The sequence below is a fragment of the Cervus canadensis genome, chromosome 2 (assembly GCF_019320065.1).
Source record: "Cervus canadensis isolate Bull #8, Minnesota chromosome 2, ASM1932006v1, whole genome shotgun sequence".
Classification (NCBI taxonomy): domain Eukaryota; kingdom Metazoa; phylum Chordata; class Mammalia; order Artiodactyla; family Cervidae; genus Cervus; species Cervus canadensis.
Window position 1 is genome coordinate 43,567,453 of NC_057387.1, and position 20,561 is coordinate 43,588,013.

The 20,561-nt window shown below is 36.7% G+C and overlaps 1 protein-coding gene and 1 pseudogene across 2 annotated transcripts in view; one reads left to right on the plus strand and one right to left on the minus strand.

Moving 5' to 3' along the window:
* DPYD (dihydropyrimidine dehydrogenase) overlaps positions 1-20,561 on the plus strand; it is an 882,445-nt gene that overhangs the window by 64,183 nt on the left and 797,701 nt on the right. The gene's annotated exons all lie outside the window — the stretch shown is intronic.
* Positions 13,481-14,718, minus strand: LOC122436656 (annotated as a pseudogene).

The following is a 20,561-nucleotide window of genomic DNA, read 5'->3' on the forward strand; positions in this document are numbered from 1 at the left end:
ATTGGAGTTTCAGCTTCAGCATCAGTCTTTCGAATGAACACACAGGACTGATCTCCTTTAGGATGGACTGGTTGGATCTCCTTGCAGTCCAAGGGACTCGCAAGAGTCTTCTCCAACACCACAGGTCAAAAGCATCAATTCTTCAGCACTCAGCTTTCTTCACAGTCCAACTCTCACATCCATACATGACCACTGGAAAAACCATAGCCTTAACTAGACGGACTTTTGTTGGCAAAGTAATGTCTCTGCTTTTTAATATGCTATCTAGGTTGGTCATCACTTTCCTTCCAAGGAGTAAGCGTCTTTTAATTTCAGGGCTGCAATCACCATCTGCAGTGGTTTTGGAGCCCGAAAAGATAAAGTCTGACACTGTTTCCACTGTTTCCCCGTCTATTTCCCATGAAGTGATGGGGCCAGATGCCATGATCTTAATTTTCTGAATGTTGAGCTTTAAGCCAATTTTTTCACTCTCCTCTTTCACTTTCATCAAGAGGCTTTTTAGTTCCTCTTCACTTTCTGCCATAAGGGTGGTGTCATCTGCATATGTGAGATTACTGATATGTGAGATTTCGGCTGAGTGCCAAAAAATTGATGCTTTTGACCTGTGGTGTTGGAGAAGACTCTTGAGAGTCCCTTGGACTGCAAGGAGATCCAACCAGTCTATCCTAAAGCAGATCAGTTTTGGGTGTTCATTGGAAGGACTGATGCTGAAGCTGAAACTCCAATACCTTGGCCACCTCATGTGAAGAGTTGACTCATTGGAAAAGACCCTGATGCTGGGAGGGATTGGAGGCAGGAGGAGAAGGGGACGGCAGAGGATGAGATGGTTGGATGGCATCACCGACTTGATGGACATGAGTTTGAGTAAACTCTGGGAGTTGGTGATGGACAGGGAGGCCTGGTGTGCTGCAATTTATTGGGTCGCAAATTGCCGGACATGACTGAGAGACTGAACTGAACTGAACTGAACAGAAGCAGAAGATATTAAGAAGAGGTGGCAAGAATACACAGAAGAACTGTACATAAAAGATCTTCATGACCCGGATAATCACGATGGTGTGATCACTCATCTAGAGCCAGACATCCTGGAATGTGAAGTCAAGTGGGCCTTAGAAAGCATCACTATGAACAAAGCTAGTGGAGGTGATGGAATTCTAGGTGCGCTATTTCATATCCTGAAAGATGCTGTGTAAGTGCTGCATTCTATATGCCAGCAAATTTGGAAAACTCAGCAGTGGCCACAGGACTGGAAAAGGCCAGTTTTCATTCCAATCCCAAAGAAAGGCAATACCAAAGAATGCTCAAACTATCGCACAATTGCACTCATCTCACATGCTAGTAAAGTAATGCTATCTACAGGGAAGGACTTTAAGTTTATGTTTATTAATTAAAGGCTTCTGTGACTCCTTCCTTTCATTCCAAAGCAGTTTTGTCTCATATGTCAGTAACGGCATAACTCAAACTTGTTCATATTGTCCTCTCTTTTTAAAGGAGATAGATGTAAGATGTAGAGAAATGTTCTCTGGAGTCTGAATGGTTGATTGTAACAGTGGATGTGTAGAATTATGAGAGAGCTTAGACCTGCTTCTGCTCCTAATACCAGTTTCAGAATGACAGAAGCAGCCATTTTTTCTTTTGTAAATTTATTATGGGTGTTTATGCTTGAAATATAGAGGTTCACCAAAGTGACCATCTCTTGCCCTGATCTAAAGCAAGATTGAACTTAATGTATTCTCCCTGATGATCTTCTTGTTTCCCCTTGTCCTCAGCCATTAAAAAATACCCAAACCCCATATTATTTTTAATTTGAAACATAAAATGCAGCATGTCTTCTCATTGTCTTCCCATCACACTCAAGATAAAAGACAGCACTGTAAAACTTGCAACACTGTCCTTCTTATTCCAACTTTCATTGTTCTCCCCATGACTTAACTCTGTGGGATTGCTGGATCATATGGTAGTTCTGGGGCTTACCTGGTGGCTCAGTGGTGAATTATCTGCCTGCTAGTCCAGGAAAAGTGGGTTCGATCCCTGGGTTGGGAAGATCCCCTGGAGAAGGAAATATCTACCCACTCCAGTATTTTTAGCTAGGAAATCCCGTGGACAGAGGAGCCTGGCAGACTACAGTCCATGGGCTTGCAAAAGAGTTGGACAGAACTTAGCGACTAAACAACAACCACCTGATAGTTCTAGTTTTAATATCTTGAGGAGCCTCCATATTTTCTTGATATGGCACTATCAGTTTACATTTCTACCTACCATGTATGAAGAGTTCCCTTCTCTCCATATCTTCTCCAGCATTTGTTACATTTTCTTTTTGATAATAAATATCCTAACGTGTGAGGTGATGTTTCATTGTGGTTTTGGTTTGCATTTCCCTGATAATTAGTGATGTTGTTCACCTTTTCATGTACATGTTGGCCATTTGTATGCCTTTGGAAAAATGTGTAAGTTCTTTGACTGTTTTTCAATTGGGTTATTTTTACTATTAAGTTGTATGTCTTCCTTGTATATTTCAGATATTAACACCTTGTCAGATATGTGATTTGTGAATCTTTTCTCCTATTTCATAGGCTGCCTGTTTATTTTGTTGATGGTTTTCTTTGCTTTGCAGAAGATTTTCAGTTTGATGTCATCCCGCTTCTTTATTTTTGCTTTTGCTTTTGGTGTCAAGTCCAAAAATTTTTTCTAAGACCAATGTCAAGGAGCTTTCCTCCTTTGTTTTCTTCTAGGAGTTTTGTATTTTAAGGCCTTTTGTTTAAGTTTTTAATCAATTTGAAGTTGATGTTTTTTTTTTGAAGTTGATTTTTATGTATGGTGTAACATAGGGGTCAAGTTTCATTCTTTTGCATGTGGCTTGTTTTCCTGTGATAAATTTCGTTGCTTTGAAGTCTGCTGTCTCTCAAGTTAATATTATCTACTCTGGGTGGTGAATCTGACAGTATTTTGGAGGCTTCCCTATTATAGGGTTCCCTGGAGTTTTTCACTGTCAGACTTGTTCACATTGAGCCCCCAACCGTTTATCAATGACAGTTTATCGTTTCTTACTCTGGTACTGCTTCCCGTGGCAATTTCCTCTCCTTAGTCTTCATGCTGGTATACTCTGACTCGCTGTGTACACCTGCCTCTCCCATCTTGGGAAAATGCATTGCTCTGGGTCCTCCCCTCTTTTCCAAGTCCAAGAAAAGATGTTGATTTTTCAGCTTGTTCAGCTTTTTACTTTTTGTTAAGTTGCAGTGGTGACTTCCAATCTCTTTACTTGCAGAACCAGACACTGGAAGTCTGTCACCTGAAATTTTTGTGAAACATCATATAGCTTCCGGCTTCATGGCATTTATACTGTCTCTCTTTTTTTTTTTAATCTGACATACTCCTTCCCATATATCTGCATAGCATACTCTATAACTTCCTTAATATATCTGCTCAGATGTGATCTAACTGGCGAAATCTTTCTTGAGACTGAAAGTCATAATAGCAATGTCTCCCATTCCAGCATTTCTTTTTTCCTTTGTTGTTCTATCTATCTTTCTATCATTTCTTATTATCCCTATTTATACTTAATATTTCTCTATAGCATTTATTATCACCTATATATTTGCTGATATTTGTTTATTGACTTTCTCCTTCTCTAAAATTCAAGTTTCTTGAAGGCAGTGGCTTAGTCAGTTTTGTTCACAACTATATCCTCAGGGATGACACAAATACTTGGCAAAAGTACATGCACAAATTAATGAAACAAAAATTCTAGAAACTAGACCATGTTACTATATCAGATCTAATTAAAACTTAAAGAAATAGTCTCACATGTATCAAAATTGAAGTTCAAATTTAAAATTTGGTTTTCCAAACTCATTTGCCATTGGACACCAATATTTTCATGTTGTATACATTTTGAGGGATCGGAATTAGAAGTATTTAGCCCCCAGTGTACTCAATAAAAAGGTCTGTAGTGGAATGCCCAATTATCTCTAACCATCTCTAACAGTATTTTTAGTGAGCAAAATGATTCTCAAGTTCTATAAGTAAATATAATACTGCTATCATCCTGGCTTTTAACTGAAAAAACTATTTTAGGTCATAAGAGGAGAAATATCAGATAGCTTATATCTTTGGATTGTTATGATGAGAAGTTTTTATTTTTGTCTGGAATTATTCTCTATAAAGGACTAGAGGAGGAGCATTTTATGCTTTTTCTGTGGTGCCCAAATGAAATCAGTAATAATGTTTCTTACTCTGATGCACTTAAGATCTGGACACCTTATGAAATTGTGAGATCCTTTGAGGCATACTTTGTAATATTGTTTATAGGTTAAAATTTCACAAACAGAATAATCTAGCTGAAGAGAGCACCACTACTGTAAAGATAGGGCACTTTTTTCCATCATCACAAATTGAGTAATCATTTCATACAGCACTTTCCAGCCTTTTTCTTTATTTTTCTTCTGTTTTAGAACACCATGGCACACATAGAAATATATACATGCCACACTGAAGTATCAGGCAGTATTTGGAGATGTATAAATGGAGCTTGCTAAATGAGTTAATTGCATTTCTGTATATATGTTAATTTATGTAAATAAACATTTTATATATAGGTAAATACAACATATGACATAAGTATGTCATTATATATAAAACATGAATATGTATGTAAATAAGAGAATGTAGTAAAAATCAAGTACAGAAAGAAGATATTAAGTATTTATAATTTATTAAAAACCTTTCAAATAGGGTATTTTTGAAATTATTAAAATCAGAAAGGTAACAGATGGACTTACATAGTGTTCAAATATGTTTTGAGACGTGGTAAATTCTGAGTGCGTACAGATGACTTAGTTTTTATCATGTAAAAATGCTATCACTTTACATCCATCAATATGTCTTGCCACACTTCTAAGCCACTCTCAGGAGGCCGGTTAGGAATCTCCCTATGGAAGTCATACTGAGTGCCTGTTGCCTGTGTGATTACTCTGCATTTGCCTTCCTGTGGCATCTTTTGATTGAATCAATCAGAGGTGGCAAGGTGACTTGGAAAGTAAATGGAAAATAAAGGTTATTTTATGTATCCTTTTGGAAATACTTCTTGAAGTTTCATCCTAGTTTTAAGGAAGGAAGTTTTCTCTCTGTGGCCATGGTACTGTGTGGATTCCCATGACTTCTATTATAACACTGGAGATGACGAGAGCCTCTGGGTGACAGGTCTTGTGTCTTAGCCGTCTTTGCTGCTTCTGTGTGTGTATAACCGCTTATAGTGTGATAATGAAGAATTTTAAAATGCAGTAATCACATTCCCAAATATTGTCACTTATATAAAAAAAGCCAATTACCAATTGTTACGTTATAATATGGTCAAGTATTTTATAATTTTGTAACTGATTTTAAAAGTAAAAGCAACGTACTTATATTGGTGTGATATAGGTGAATTTCTGGGCTACTTTTGCCATAAATTAAGTAAGACAAAATAAATGCAATGTTATTGACTCACGCTTTTTTGAACTCTATCTCTTAATGCTATAATATGCTACAAAAAATTTATTATTAACTTTCAGCAAATATTTCCTGACAATTAACTGTGGAGAGAATGGAACAAGGTAAATAATTAAAGAGCGAGGGAGAATGGCAAGAAAGAAACAGAAAAAAATAGAATGAGAGAACGGTGATGATGAAAATTCTATGGTAATTTTTCATAATATAAATGAATGACTTTCCAGTAATCAATAAGTAATGAATTTTAGGTCTCAGTTATTTTATATTCTTTACAAATAAATCATTTTTAGATATCTGCAGAAGTATTTTGATATTTTCACAAATACTATCCTAGAACACCAAAAGCACAGAGATATATAAGCTTGAGTATGCTTCTGGGGAGAAAAACTAAATGCATTTCATGTAGTTCAGTCAACACACTTACTCTGCTCATTAAAGTTGTTTATTTTTCTTTTCACATTCAAATAATATGCAAATCTTTCTCCCAACCAACCATTGTCAATAAATAATCTTACACTGTCGAATTCTCAGAGTTCCTGGTCAGCATGTCCAAAAGCCTATGGAAGAAGCTAATTTTTAGTACAGTGCATGTTTTTCTTCCTCTACCTCTAATATTTCCTCTTCCACATACAAACACAAAGCCTAAGCTTGTCACTTTAAAAAGGTTTGTTGAAGTATATGTTATAACTAGAGATATTCACAGATGTAATCAGATAAAGCTCCTTTTCTCATCCAGACCTCAAAATCACTACCCATTCTCTGGAAAAGCCAAACATTCATTTCTCTTTTACTCCTAAACCCTCCACAGTCTGGTTTCCACTTCTTCCCCGTAATGAAATCGCTCTCATAATGGTCACAAGTGGCCTTTGTGTTGCTAAGTCCAATGAACATATTTACAGTCATTTTTTCTTGTTAGAGCTCTCTGTGTAATTTGATATATGTATAAAATTCTATCTATCTGACATCTTAACCTGGGATACTCCACAGGAACATTAGTTGCAAAATAAAACAATATTTTCACAGAAATCAGTTCCATTTATTTCTAAGAAGTCTTCTATGTCTTTGGTCCTTGACCAAAGACAATATCACGCCATTCAGATATATTCATTAAATTCAGTCTTGTTTTCAGGTCTCTCTGAGGTTTTTATATCTTCTCAGAAACTTTCTCTGATTACTTCCTGGCCCAGTACCCTGAATCTACGTCCAGTGTAGCCCAACCTCCCTCCTTTGTATTTTGCCTTACTTTCTCTCCCTTTCTTTATTCAATCAACTAATCTGTTGAGAATTTATTAATTCCCTGTCACTGCTATAAACATTTGGAATACAACTAGACAAAAATCTTTTCTTCATGGCACTCTCATTCTAGTCATGGGAGATAGACAATAAAAGCTTACAAATAAGTAAATTATATTATACTGTTTAGAAATTATTTACATTGTATTTGCATTGCTTGTTTATTTGTCACTCTTTCCAATGATACTATAAGTTCTTAAACCTACTAAGTGTCCAGCATCTTATTAGATACTTGCCATTTTTTATTGACTCTAAATCTGCCTTTCCCACTAATTGGTGAGTTTGTTTCCCAACTCAATTAGCCTAGCCTTCTTTACTGTATTCCAGGGTCTTAAATATCAATATAAATTAACTTTAGATTAGTGTTACTTTCATGCTTTGCTAGGACCCTAAAGAGATGACGTTCTCTTTGAACAGATCTATACTACTCTGTTACATGCGGTATTATTTTTCTTTTATTCCAGTTTGGGGGTTTAGGTGTTTATTGATTGCTTTCTAGAAACTTAATATTATATGTTTTTTAATGTAACATTGTAACTTAAACTGTCATATTGGATTGATCATCAGGTTATAGACTTTTAGAAGAGTTAGTTGCTACATATAAAAACAGAGTTTCCTGATTCCTGGGTAGTACATATTGATCTATTTCATTAATTTTAATGGCTACATAAGCAGTTCAGTTCAGTTGCTTAGTTGTGTCCGACTCTTTGCGACCCCATGGACTGCAGCATGCCAGGCCTCCCTGTCCATCACCAACTTCCGGAGTTTACTCAAACTCATGTCTATTGAGTTGGGGATGCCATCCAACCATCTCATCCTCTGTCATCGCCTTCTCCTCCTGCCTTCAGTCTTTCCCAGAATCAGGGTATTTTCAAATGAGTCAATTCTTTGCATCAGGTGGCCAATGTATTGGCTACATAATATTCTATTACATACATATGTAATTGCATATTTAATCATCTTTTTTTTAAAGACTTTTATTACTTCCCAGTTGTATACGATTATAAGCCATGCTGTAGTGAAACTCCTCTGTCTACCTTCTTTTATGTATATGTACATGTCTCTATAGTGTAGAGTCCTAGAAGTGAAATTGCTGGTTCAAACAATGAATGATGAAAAATTTTCCTTTATAAAGGGTTTACCAGTTTATTCTCCCCCTAAGAGAGTCCCTTGGACTGCAAGGAGATTCAACCAGTCAATCCTAAAGGAGATCAGTCCTGGGTGTTCATTGGAAGGACTGATGCTGAAGCTGAAACTCCAATACTTTGGCCACCTCATGCAAAGGGTTGACTCATTTGAGAAGACTCTGATGCTGGGAAGGATTGAGGGCAGGACGAAAAGGGGATGACAGAGGATGAGATGGTTGGATGGCATCACCGACTCAATGGACATGGGTTTGGATGGACTCCGGGAGTTGGTGATGGACAGGGAGGCCTGGCGTGCTGTGGTTCATGGGGTCGCAAAGAGTGGGACACGACTGAGCGACTGAACTGACTCTCCCTAAAGTGTAGATGCTGTTTCCCTTTCTTCTTCTTTTTTCCCTTTCTTCTTCTTTTTTCCCTTTCTTCTTTACAGATCTTTCATCTCTGTGTATGTGTATGTGGTGTGTATATGTGTGTTAAATTTCTGCATCTTCTGGTGATCATATAGCATTTCCTTGTGAAGGGAAGGGGGGTTTGCCCTTGCATCTGTGGTGTAGATCTTGTGTCTCTGCCGGATGCCCTTATAGCATGCTACATCACATTTTATCCTAATTATAATACCATTACTATTATATTTTACATTTTAACTGTTATTCTTGTTTCTTAACTTCTTAAGTTAAATATATCATTAAGGTTAAAAAATAATAATTATAGCTTGGGTAGATCTTTAGTATGGAGTTTTTTAGTTTTACATATTTAGAATAAGTTTTTTTTTATTTTTTCTTTTTACCTAATATATGTTGAGAGAATGAATGGTTCATGCTTTTTCCAAATGATCATAGTTTTCTTGTTATGTTATCATTTTCTCTTTATGCTTCATTGTAGTGAAAAAGCCTATATAATAATTGGTTTTTAGAATTGACTGTAAAATACATTTTTAAATTTGTATAATATTAGGATACTTTTAATGTCCTAAGAATAATTGAAAATAAATTATGTCCCCTTATTATGGGCTATCATGTGAAATTTGATATATGTTTATTAATTTAAACTTGTTATGTTGTTTAAACAACACTATCAGGTTACTGTTTAAATGGGACTGGTCATATGGTGTGTACAATCTAGTTAGGAAAGACCAACAGTAATTAAACAGATTAAAATTTTGGCTATTATAAATATATTGTGGTGAATATAAATAGAAAAATGAGAGGAAATTGAGAGAGTCAATTCCTAGGCAGGTTGATAAAAAGTTTGGAGTGCCAGAGGAGGAGAAATGGGTCTGGGGCTCTCAAGGAGGAGGTCATGACTGAGTGACTTCAGTTTCACTTTTCACTTTCATGCATTGGAGAAGGAAATGGCAACCCACTCCAGTGTTCTTGCCTGGAGAATCCCAGGGACGGGGGAGCAAGGTGGGCTGCCATCTATGGGATCGCACAGAGTTGGACACGACTGACGGGACTTAGCAGCAGCAGTAGCATCTGTATATATGAGGTTATTGATGTTTCTCCCAGCAATCTTGATTCCAGCTTGTACTTCTTTCAGCCCAGCGTTTCTCATGATGTACTCTGCATACAAGTTAAATAAGCATGGTGACAATATACAGCCTTGACTTACTCCTTTTCCTATTTAGAACCAGTCTGTTTTTCCATGTCCAGTTCTAACTGTTGGCTTCCTGACCTGCATACGGATTTCTCAGGAGGCAGGTCAAGTGATCTGGTATTCCCATCTCTTTCAGAGTTTTCCACAGTTAATTGTGATCCACACAGTCAAAGGCTTTGGCATAGTCAATAAAGCAGAAATAGATGTTTTTCTGGAACTCTCTTGCTTTTTTGATGATCCAGCGGATGTTGGCAATTTGATCTCTGGTTCCTCTGCCTTTTCTAAAACCAGCTTGAACATCTCGAGGTTCACTGTTCATGTATTGCTGAAATCTGGCTTGGAGAATTTTGAGCATTACTTTACTAGCGTGTGAGATGAGTGCAATTTTGTGGTAGTTTGAGCATTCTTTGTCATTGCCTTTCTTTGGGATTGGAATGAAAACTAACCTTTTCTAAGGAGGAGATAGGGATTTGGAATTCTCAAGGTGGAGGAAAGGACAACATATTTTTTTTCCTCTACATTCCTTAGTCTTAGTCACATAAAATTGTTTTTCACTTTAAGCCTGGAACTGATGATGACACAACAAACAACTCAGTTAAACTCTGTACCAGGGATTATATAACAACAATGTATCCCGCTTGAGAACAGTTGCTTCTTCCTGAAAACCTCCTGACTAATCCTGATATTTTAGAATGTATATTATGGGAATGGGTCTGGCAAGATCTTTCTGTTGTTAAATTCTAATCCTGTTACCCTAAAATGTAAATTGTGGGTGTGGGTCTGGTAAGATTTTTATAACTTTGAGACATTCTTTTGACTTATTGTAATAACTAATTTAAAAAGTATGTAACTCCTTTGGTTAGACCACCAAGGGGGCACTCTCTGTCCCCTCTGATGTCTATGTCAGAAGCATTCTCTGTCCCTTTCATATTTTAATAAAACTCTGCTACACAAAAGCTCTTAAGTGATCAGGCCTGGTCCCTGGTCCTGAAGCTGAATCATCTTCAGAGATCAGGAATCCGACACTTCACTGTAAACTATCAAAATGACTAAAATGACATTGGAAATGAGAGGAAATGACTAAAATGACAGGGAATTTAGGTTGGGTGACCTCTGAAGGGGTAGCATTTAAATTAGGCAGCCATATATTTTATCATGTGTTGAAACTCAGTTTAAAAGTTTTGCTTTGTGTTTTACTCTGTTACTATAATTGTTAGTATATTATTGTAGCTGTTTTATTTTTGTTTGCTTACTTAATATATTTTTGTCCATAGTTGTACCTTTAAAAAGTTTTCTTTCTTTTTTTTTTTTTTTTTAATTTTTTTCTGGCTTGTTTGGTTTTGGTTTCTCCTAAATAGTATGTTTGGATTTAATTATAATTCAGTGTCAAAAAACTGTCTATTATTGGTGAATACAAATGATTATAGATGATAAATTTGTTAAATGCTTCTATGATTTGCTTTGAGAATCTTTTATCTGTTTTCTGCATTTTAGTACATTTGCTAAGCTATATTTACCTCTGTCTTCTGCAATAATTTGGTAGGAAAAAACCATTTATTGGAAAAAAGGTACTTTAATAACTATATTTATACTGACACTGTTCTAATTTTAAAAGTCAATAATTGACTAGTAGTAAAAATGCTAGAGTGGTTCCCCGGTGGCCCAGTGGTAAAGAATCTGCCTGCAGTGCAGGAGATGCGGATTCAGTTCCTGGGTGGGGAAGATTTCCTGGAGGAGGGCATGGCAGCCCACTCTAGTATTCTTGCCTGGAGAAGCCCACGGACAGAGGAACCTGGCAGGCTACAGTCTACTGGGTTGCCAAGAGTCAGACATGACTGAAGCGACTTAGCACACAAGGATGCTAGAACCTGTAATTGTTTTCTAGCTATAAATATTTTAAAATTTAGAATTTCTATTGTTTTTCATAACTATGAGAATCTAAGGTATCTTATTTAATCTACCAGAGAAAGATTGAAAAAAAAAAGATTGTTATGAATTTTTGTTTTAATAGTGGAAGAAATCTTTGTCATTTCTATCTTTCTGTTTACCAGTGAGTCAATATACAGTGAAAGAAAGGTTTTGCATAGATTAGTAAGGAGATAGAAAGGGAAGAAATCCTTGTTACTGCTCTGTGTTTAAAAGGGCAGTGGATAATGTTGCTAGACCATACAGAATTCCAATAGAGAGCATTTTCTTTTAACCTTTAATTTTTTCGTTTAGAAAGAGTAATGCTTAGGGTCATCTGGGTAATAGGCAAGCAGATTTCAAGCTGAAGAATAAAATACAGATAACAAAAAATAAATTGTTTGATATTTTCAAAATCAAAGAAGTAAATCATCCAAAAGGGGGATTATGATTAAAAATTACACCATGGTAATATAAACATAAGTGAAAAAAGTCCAGTAAAAATTAAAAAAACAGAAATAATTTCAAACTAACTATAGATCATTATACATTTGCAGAACATACAGCATGTATTTTGATTCAAAATTAAGAACTACTGTCACATAATATTTGTCACGTACATTCTGCATTTGGCATTAAAGATTTCATGTATATATTCATTAAGCATATATTATGACTAGTATTAAAGTTGTTTCGACAGTACTGTAGATTTGATAATTCTTAGTTGAAGTGCTAGATAGTAATGCCTGTTTTTCTTTGCTAAAGCCTAGATTTTTAGGTAGTTTGGGTTTTTTAAACCAGGTTTATTTTAATAACCTTGCTAGTTTCACCAGTACATTAAATTTGATAACTGGTTACAGATTTAAGTTTGAGTTTCAAATGTTTCTATCGCAGGATATTCCTGGTAAACCTCTTACTACAGTTAAGTTAGGGAAGACTTGTAAAACAGCAAAGCAGAAGTACTGCCTTTATACCATCTAGAAACAGAAGAAAACAAGCAATGTATCCATGAAAGTCACTTTTCAATAAACTTTGTATATAAAACCTTATCCTCAGAATTATAATTCTGTCAGGTTTCCATAATCACTTAAGTAATAGCCACAAAAAAGGGACAAATCACATTTATTATTGAACAAAGACAAAACTACTTGCTGTGTTTCTGGATTATTGCCCAGGTGGGATGCATGAGACAAGTGCTCGGGCCTGGTGCACTGGGAAGACCCAGAGGAATTGGGTGGAGAGGGAGGTGGGAGGGGGGATCGGGATGAAGAATACGTGTAAATCTATGGCTGATTCATATCAATGTATGACAAAACCCACTGAAAAAATAAATAAATAAATAAAAAAAATAAAAATAAAAACAAAAATACTGTAATTACAGTACCTACAAATTGAATAAAAGGAAGTCAGTTTACTTATTCACATTTATTATTATTTTTTTAAAGTGAATATACAATTTATTTACCATTCAAACTTCATTAAGTCACATGCAATATGGCCATTTTACTGGGGGTTTTACCCTACCTAGGATGATTGTTTGCTGGGGCTTAGCAACAGGGTCCAGTTCACACTTAGCACTAATTAAATACTTTATTGAATAAATATAATACCAAACAAAATGCATTCAAATGCTAAAAAAAAAAATCAATTTTAAAGGCCTTTCTATTCAGGCTAATGACAAACACAATAAAGGCAGATATGCTAGTTTAACATAATTGGCCGATTTTATACAACACTTATATCTTTTAGTCCACAAGTATATTATTAAATGATAGATAACATCTAATACAACCATTTCTACAGAACTAGGAAATAAATTTCTAAGAAAGAAAGATTTTACAGACCCCATCTTTTATACCCACCTCAATAGTCTAAAGAGGATAAAGCCAATGACTTTCCTCACAAGAGCTCATGACTAATGTTGCTTTGCTATCAAAATCTGTATTTCTGATCCATTATGAGCATTGAGACAAGATTCAAATATTCCCAAAGAAAGAAGCACAATGCACGTTGTGATCGCCTCTTCAGCAACAGCGAGCACTGCATTCAGAACTGTCTCATCCCAGGAATTAAATAAGGTCGGCCACATTCACTGGCATTTCCTCCACTGTAGTATTGTAGAAAGCCTCAATGTCAGGAAGAATCCTCTTGTCTTCTTCAGTAACAAAGTTTATAGCCACACCTTTCCTCCCAAATCGACCCCCTCTGCCAATTCTATGAATATAGTTTTCACGATTGGTAGGTAGATCATAGTTTATAACCAGTGACAGTTGTTGCACATCAATTCCACGAGCCAACAAGTCAGTAGTGATCAGAACACGGCTTGACCCTGATCGAAATTCCCTCATGATAACATCTCTTTCTTTCTGGTCCATGTCACCATGCAGGGCAGAAACCGTGAAGTCCCTGGCATGCATTTTCTCTGTGAGCCAGTCCACCTTGCACCTTGTATTGAGAAAAATAACAGCCTATGTGATTGTCAGTGTCCCGTACAAGTCACAAAGTGTATCCAACTTCCATTCCTCTCTTTCAACATTAATGTAAAACTGTTTGATTCCTTCAAGGGTCAATTCTTCCCTTTTCACCAAAATTTGAATTGGATCTCTCATGAATTTTTTGGTCACTTCCAACACATCTGTTGGCATTGTGGCAGAAAGCAACACCGCCTGAATACTAGTATTTAATTTTTGGAAAATCGCATAGATTTGATCCTTAAACCCTTGGCTCAGCATTTCATCTGCTTCATCCAAAACGAACATTTTGATCCATTTTGGAGAGTATATCTTCTGTTTAACATATCAAACACTCTCCCTGGTGTTCCAACAACAGTATGTGGTGCTTCAGCCTGCAGTTTTTGCATTTCATTTCGAACGTTTGTTCCACCAATGCAGGCATGACAAGTTGCTCCCATATAATTTCCAAGTGCCAGAATTACCTTTTGGATCTGTTGAGCCAGTTCTCTGGTGGGGGCCAACACTAGTGCTTGGGTCTCTTTGAACTCAATCTCCAACTGTTGCGGGATGGAAATAGCAAATGTGGCTGTCTTGCCAGTACCTGACTGAGCTTGAGCAATCACATCATACCCTTTAATACATGGAATAATAGCTCTCTGCTGAATAGCTGATGGCTTCTCAAAACCATAAGCATAGATGCCCCGAAGAAGAGACTCCTTTAAGTTCATATCATCAAAGTTATCAACAATCTCATTCCAGTTGCTCTCGATGACACCATCGGGGTCCATTCCCTCTGGGTTGCCATGTTCTCTGTTATAATCCGCGGAGCCACCAGACATGATCTGAAGAACTACTGAGTGCCGGACTGAAAAGCTACTTATTTACATTTAAATTATACATAGTTATAGAACATTTTCCTGTGGATTATAATCCTGTGATGGAGAAGGCAATGGCACCCAACTCCAGTACTCTTGCCTGGAAAATCCCATGGACGGAGGAGCCTGGTAGGCTGCAGTCCATGGGGTCACTTAGAGTCAGACATGACTGAGCAACTTCACTTTCACTTTTCGCTTTTGTGCACTGAAGAAGGAAATGGCAACCCACTCCAGTGTTCTTGCCTGGAGAATCCCGGGGACAGGGGAGCCTCTTGGGCTGCCGTCTATGAGGTCCCACAGAGTCAGACACGACTGCAGTGACTTAGCAGCAGCAGCAGCATAATCCTATGAAACTTTCATTTGAGTCATATAATCTTTTAATTGTAAAAAATTGAAAGAAAAAATCAGAATTCCTTCAGTAAAGGGAGAAGAAAAGCATCTTGCTATCTTCTGGATCCTCAGAAAGAGCTCATGGGAACATCAGATGAATTAGGAAATTGATTCACATCTATTTTTCAAGCTATGTGATTAGAAGACAAAATTCAGTGCTTGGCATAGAGACCCTTTTTGTTGTCAGGGGAAGATGTACTGAGTGAGGGAATTTCTTCAGGGGACTGGCTGCTTCAGGAAGTTCATTTTCACCTTACAGAACTGGAGGAGGTCAAGAGTTCCTCTTCTCAATCCTGTCCCTGAGCACCCCTGACCTTTGACAAATAGGCCACCTGAGTCTAGACTAGCAACTCCAAGTCAAATGGGAGAGTTGAGCCCAAAGAGGGTCCAGAACACCTACCAGTGCAAGGTCAGTTTCACTTAGGCAGGACCTGCTCTGTCAGAAGGGAGTTGGCTTGATGGAAGGACTGCTCATGTGGCTGTAATACTGGGCTGGGGTAGGTGGCATCTGGTCTGTTCTGGAGTTTAAACTGCATCTGCACAGCATCACAACTTGATCTCCTCCTTCCTCAGAGATCTGTTTATCTAGAGCATTTCCAGGTAGTCCTCTTTGGTCTCTGTTAAGAGCCTAGCTTGGAGTATTGAGGATGTTAGTATAGTCAAAGCTATGGTTTTTCCAGTAAGCGTGTATGGATATGAGAGTTGGACCATAAAGAAGGCTGAGTGCCAAAGAATTGGTGCTTTGAAATTGTGGTTCTGGAGAAGACTCTTGAGTATCCCTTGGTCTATAAGGAGATCAAACCAGGCAATCCTCAAGGAAATCAACTCTGCATATTCATTGGAAGGACTGATGCTGAAGCCGAAGCTCCATTACTTTGACCACCTCCCACGAAGAGTTTATTCATTGGAAGAGACCCTGATGCTGGGAAAGATTGAGGACAGCAGGAGAATAGAGTGGCAGTGGATGCAATGGTTGGATGGCATAGCCAACCCAATGGACATGAGTTTGCGCAAACTCTGGGAGATAGTGAAAGACCAGAAAGCCTGGCATGGTACAGTTCTTGTGGTTGCAAAGAGTTGGACACGACTGAGCAACTGAACAACAGTATACTTTTCAGAATATTTGATTTCTTAATAATTTGTCCAATGTGTAGGGGTTTTGTTTTCTTATGATATCAGGGTTTTTCCTCAGCTAGTAGATCTTTTGTCTGAGTTTTTGTGATGGAGAATAAGCTGCCTTTTATAGTAGCCAATGATTTTTTTGAAATTTTTTCTAAAAGACTTTGGCAATAATTTTATATATGTCTGTCTCTTTAAATGTGTAGCTGATCTTTTCATCTCTGTTGGGAAGATTGTCCTCTATCTTTATGGAATAAATTCACTCTAAACTGGATACTTTGTGAAAATGCACTTTTAAAAATTCAGTTCAGGAAAACTTGAAGCTTCCATCTCCCTTTCAGTGTGTGTATGTGTGTGTTTCTGACTGAAATGAAACTTTGCCGATTTGGAAAGTTTTGATATAACATTTAAGTACATAAGTTTTCTTATCTCCTTCAGTTAGCTTGCTGTTGCTGCTGCTGCTAAGTCGCTTCAGTCGTGTCCAACTCTGTGCGATCCCATAGACGGCAGCCCACCAGGCTCCTCCGTCCCTGGGATTCTCCAGCAAGAACACTGGAGTGGGTTGCCATTTCCTTCTCCAATGCATGCATGCGTGCTAAGTCGCTTCAGTCGTGTCTGACTCTGTGTGACCTCATGGACAGCAGCTCAGCAGGCTCCTCTGGCCACGGGATTCTCCAGGCAAGAACACTGGAGTAGGATGCCATTTCCTTCTCCATCAGTTAGCTTGGTTAGCATTTATTTATTTTTATTGAGTTGTTAGAGAAGTAACATAGCTGCATCAATTAATTTCTTCAAAATGACTTTTAATTCATCTTCTAAGAGGGCTCAATTTTCTAATGCATTAATTTTAATTGAAGTATAGACGAGTTAAATTTTTGTGTTATTTTCAAATGTACAACATAGTAATTTGATATTTTTATAGGTTATACTCAATTCAAAGTTATTGAAAATATTGACTATATCCCCTCTGCTGTACACCTTAATCCCTATCCCCTCAGAAACCACTAGTGTTTTCTCTGTGTCCATGAATCTGTTTCTGTTTTATTTGTTCATTTGTTTTATTTTTTAGACTCCACATATAAATGAAAACATAATTTGTCCTCTGCTGTCTGACTTACTTCACTAGGCATAATATTCTTCAGGGCCATTCATGTTGTCAAAATTGGCAAAATTTCCTTCTTTTTATGGTTGAGTAATTGTCCTCTGTGTGTGTGTGTGTCTGTGTGTTTGTGTGTGTATCACATCTTATTTATTCATTCACCTGTTCATGGACCCTTGGGATCTAATGCATTCTTTATATTCAGTTCCTATCTATGTTATCTTCTCCAAGAACAGAAGCCCAGGCCCTTATTTTTAGCTAGATCAACCCAAGACTTGATCTTTCTTTATCTTTTAAAAATCATTCCATACACACTCTAGAGTTTTCTAATGTTTTATTTTGTTTAATAAGTTTGTTCCCTTTCCTTTTCCATTCTCTGGCTTCTTGTGAAAGCAGTTTTCTGCTTCCCTGAAGATTGAAATTTTTATCTAATGCACTGTTTACTGTTATCTGAAGTTCTTAATTCTTCTGATGTATTTTGAAGGCTGTTTCATTGCAGCTATATGAAACTGACTATGTTTTGATGTGTCTTCTAAAGACTGAAACTATCTTGGAACTTCAGCTCCCAGCTTAACATATTTTACACATTTAGATTTTTCTTCTGTATTTTCTAAAAGGAACTTTACAGCTGTTTATTAAAGATTTTTAAGTGTACATATTTTTAATGATTTGTTCTTGTATCTGATTTCTCTTAAAGTTGATTCTAGTCCTCCAAATTTCTTCTTGAATCAGATTAATTTTCTCATCAATTTATTCTTTCCTCTAGAATGTTTTCCCAGAACCAAACATTGTGATTAAGAATGTTTTCCCAACTTTATTATTTCCTGCTATTCTTTTATGCTTATACATTTTTTTTGTGTGTGAGGATAAGACATTTGCTTCCATGTGGCCTGGTTTGTTCTTATAACTTGTATTTTGAAGACAGTTTCATAAAGCAAATCTTTGTTGGAAAATGGAGATAGACTATTCATGCTAATTACTCAATTTTAGATGAGTCATGTGACTCACGTGTTTTCTGATGCTTTCTTAGTATCTGATGACATCCTTTATGTCCACCTTCTAATATAAGTGTATTCTGAAGATAATTGAAGACTGTGTATATTATATTTTGAAAGAAAAATTAAATGTTAAATAAGTGATGGCTGTTAATTTATTTATCCAGTTTAGTACATTTATTAAACATTTTTACTCAGTATTCTAGTTTAGATTCTAGGCTAGGTGTGGTGTAGTATGTCTTATACTTAGATAGGAAAAAAATGAGCCTTGAAATTGTACTCAGAAATTTTATAAAGGTTACTGCTCATCAGATGTGCCGGCATTTGGCAGGAGAATCTTAATTATTCTTTTCACAGTGATTCACCTAGTTCAGAAACTTAAGTATGACAATACCCAAGGATTTTATTGAGTCTAAAGTTGTAAAGACTTCACAGGACTCAACTAATAGCATAGAAGTTCCTGAAGAGTTGAATTAAATAAAAATCAATCATTAATTAATCCAGTAAGTGGATATTGAGCACCTACTATTGACCAAACACTGGGTTATACATGAACTTTTAAACACAGAGGAATACTTAGTCAAGTGAGAGAGAGAAACCCATTAATAAAGAACTGTAATATAAGAGAAATAACATGATAGACAGATGCTTAAGTGCTAGAATGTGCTTCTATGGAATCATTAATCCAGAATGGGATTAATGGGTTTAGGGAGACATATGCCTGTAGGTGATGTCAAGATAGAAAGAATGTACTGTGGGATGTGGGTATTGATGGACAGTTGGTTCTCACTAATAAGCCTAAGCTATTTCTGAGGGAAATATATGGGACTGGTTCTTGCTAACTTTCTGTGTACCAGTTTATTAATTTATAATAAGGAAAGTAACTCTTCCATGTATTAGAACACTGATTATTATTATTTTCTGCTTGTGTTTGACTACATGGGGTATTAAATCATCATCAAAATTATGCTCTTGATTTAATCTGAGATGTCATCACTACTGAGAAAGGAACTCCACTGAGTCAAACAATAATCAGAAGGTTGCTGTGTGAGCATCAGATCCATTGAATTTCAGTAAGATGAATAGAAAGTTGCCGTTCTACATAGCAATTTCAAAATGAAGATTACCTTTTAGAAAATGCAGATGCTCAGTGCTCATTGGCTATAACTGTACTTTTACAATTTGGATAATATTAATAAAGAATAATAATTATTATAATGCATTGCATTTAGTATATTGTGTTCTACTTTAAAGATGGGGAAACTGAGTTTAGAAAATTACTAGCTCTGTAAAAAAAAAAAAAGAAAATTGCCAGCTCCCTGATATTAGGAAGGTTATTGCTACTGTTTGGTGCTCAGTTTCTTCATCTATAAAATGAGGATGATGTTAATTTATACTAATATTGATAATACTAATCACATGTAATAATAATATTGTTAGCAAATGTGACACCCTATTGCACATAGCAAGCACCATTTAAGTCATAATACTACTTAGTGAAAACAGAAAGAAAACAGAAAGAAAATGAAAATAGAGCATTAATTTTTAATGTGAGAATTATTAATTTTAAGAAGCTAGGAGATAGTTTAGTTCTTAATTTTGATCCTTCAGTTCAGTTCAGTTGCTTAGTCGTGTCCGACTCTTTGCGGCCCCATGAACCGCAGCACGCCAGGCCTCCCTATCCATCGCCAACTGCCAGAGTTCAACCAAACCCATGTCCATTGAATCGGTGATGCCATCCAACCATCTCATCCTCTGTCGTCCGCTTCTCCACCTGCCCTCAATCTTTCCCAGCATCAGGGTCTTTTCCAATGAGTCAGTTCTTCATATCAGGTGGCCAAAGTATTGGAGTTTCAGCTTCAACATCAGTCGTTCCCATGAATATTCAGGACTGATTTCCTTTAGGATGGACTGGTTGGATCTCATTGCAGTCCAAGGGACTCTCAAGAGTCTTCTCCAACACCACAGTTCAAAAGTACCAATTCTTCAGCGCTTAGCTTTCTTTATAGCCCAACTCTCACATCCATACATGACCACTGGAAAAACCATAGCCTTGATTAGACGGAACTTTGTTGACAAAGAATTGTCTCTGCTTTTCAATATGCTGTCTAGGTTGGCCATAACTTACTTGCCTTTCAGGGAGTAATCATCTTGTAATTTCATGGCTGCAGTCACCATCTGCAGTGATTTTGGAGCCCAGAAAA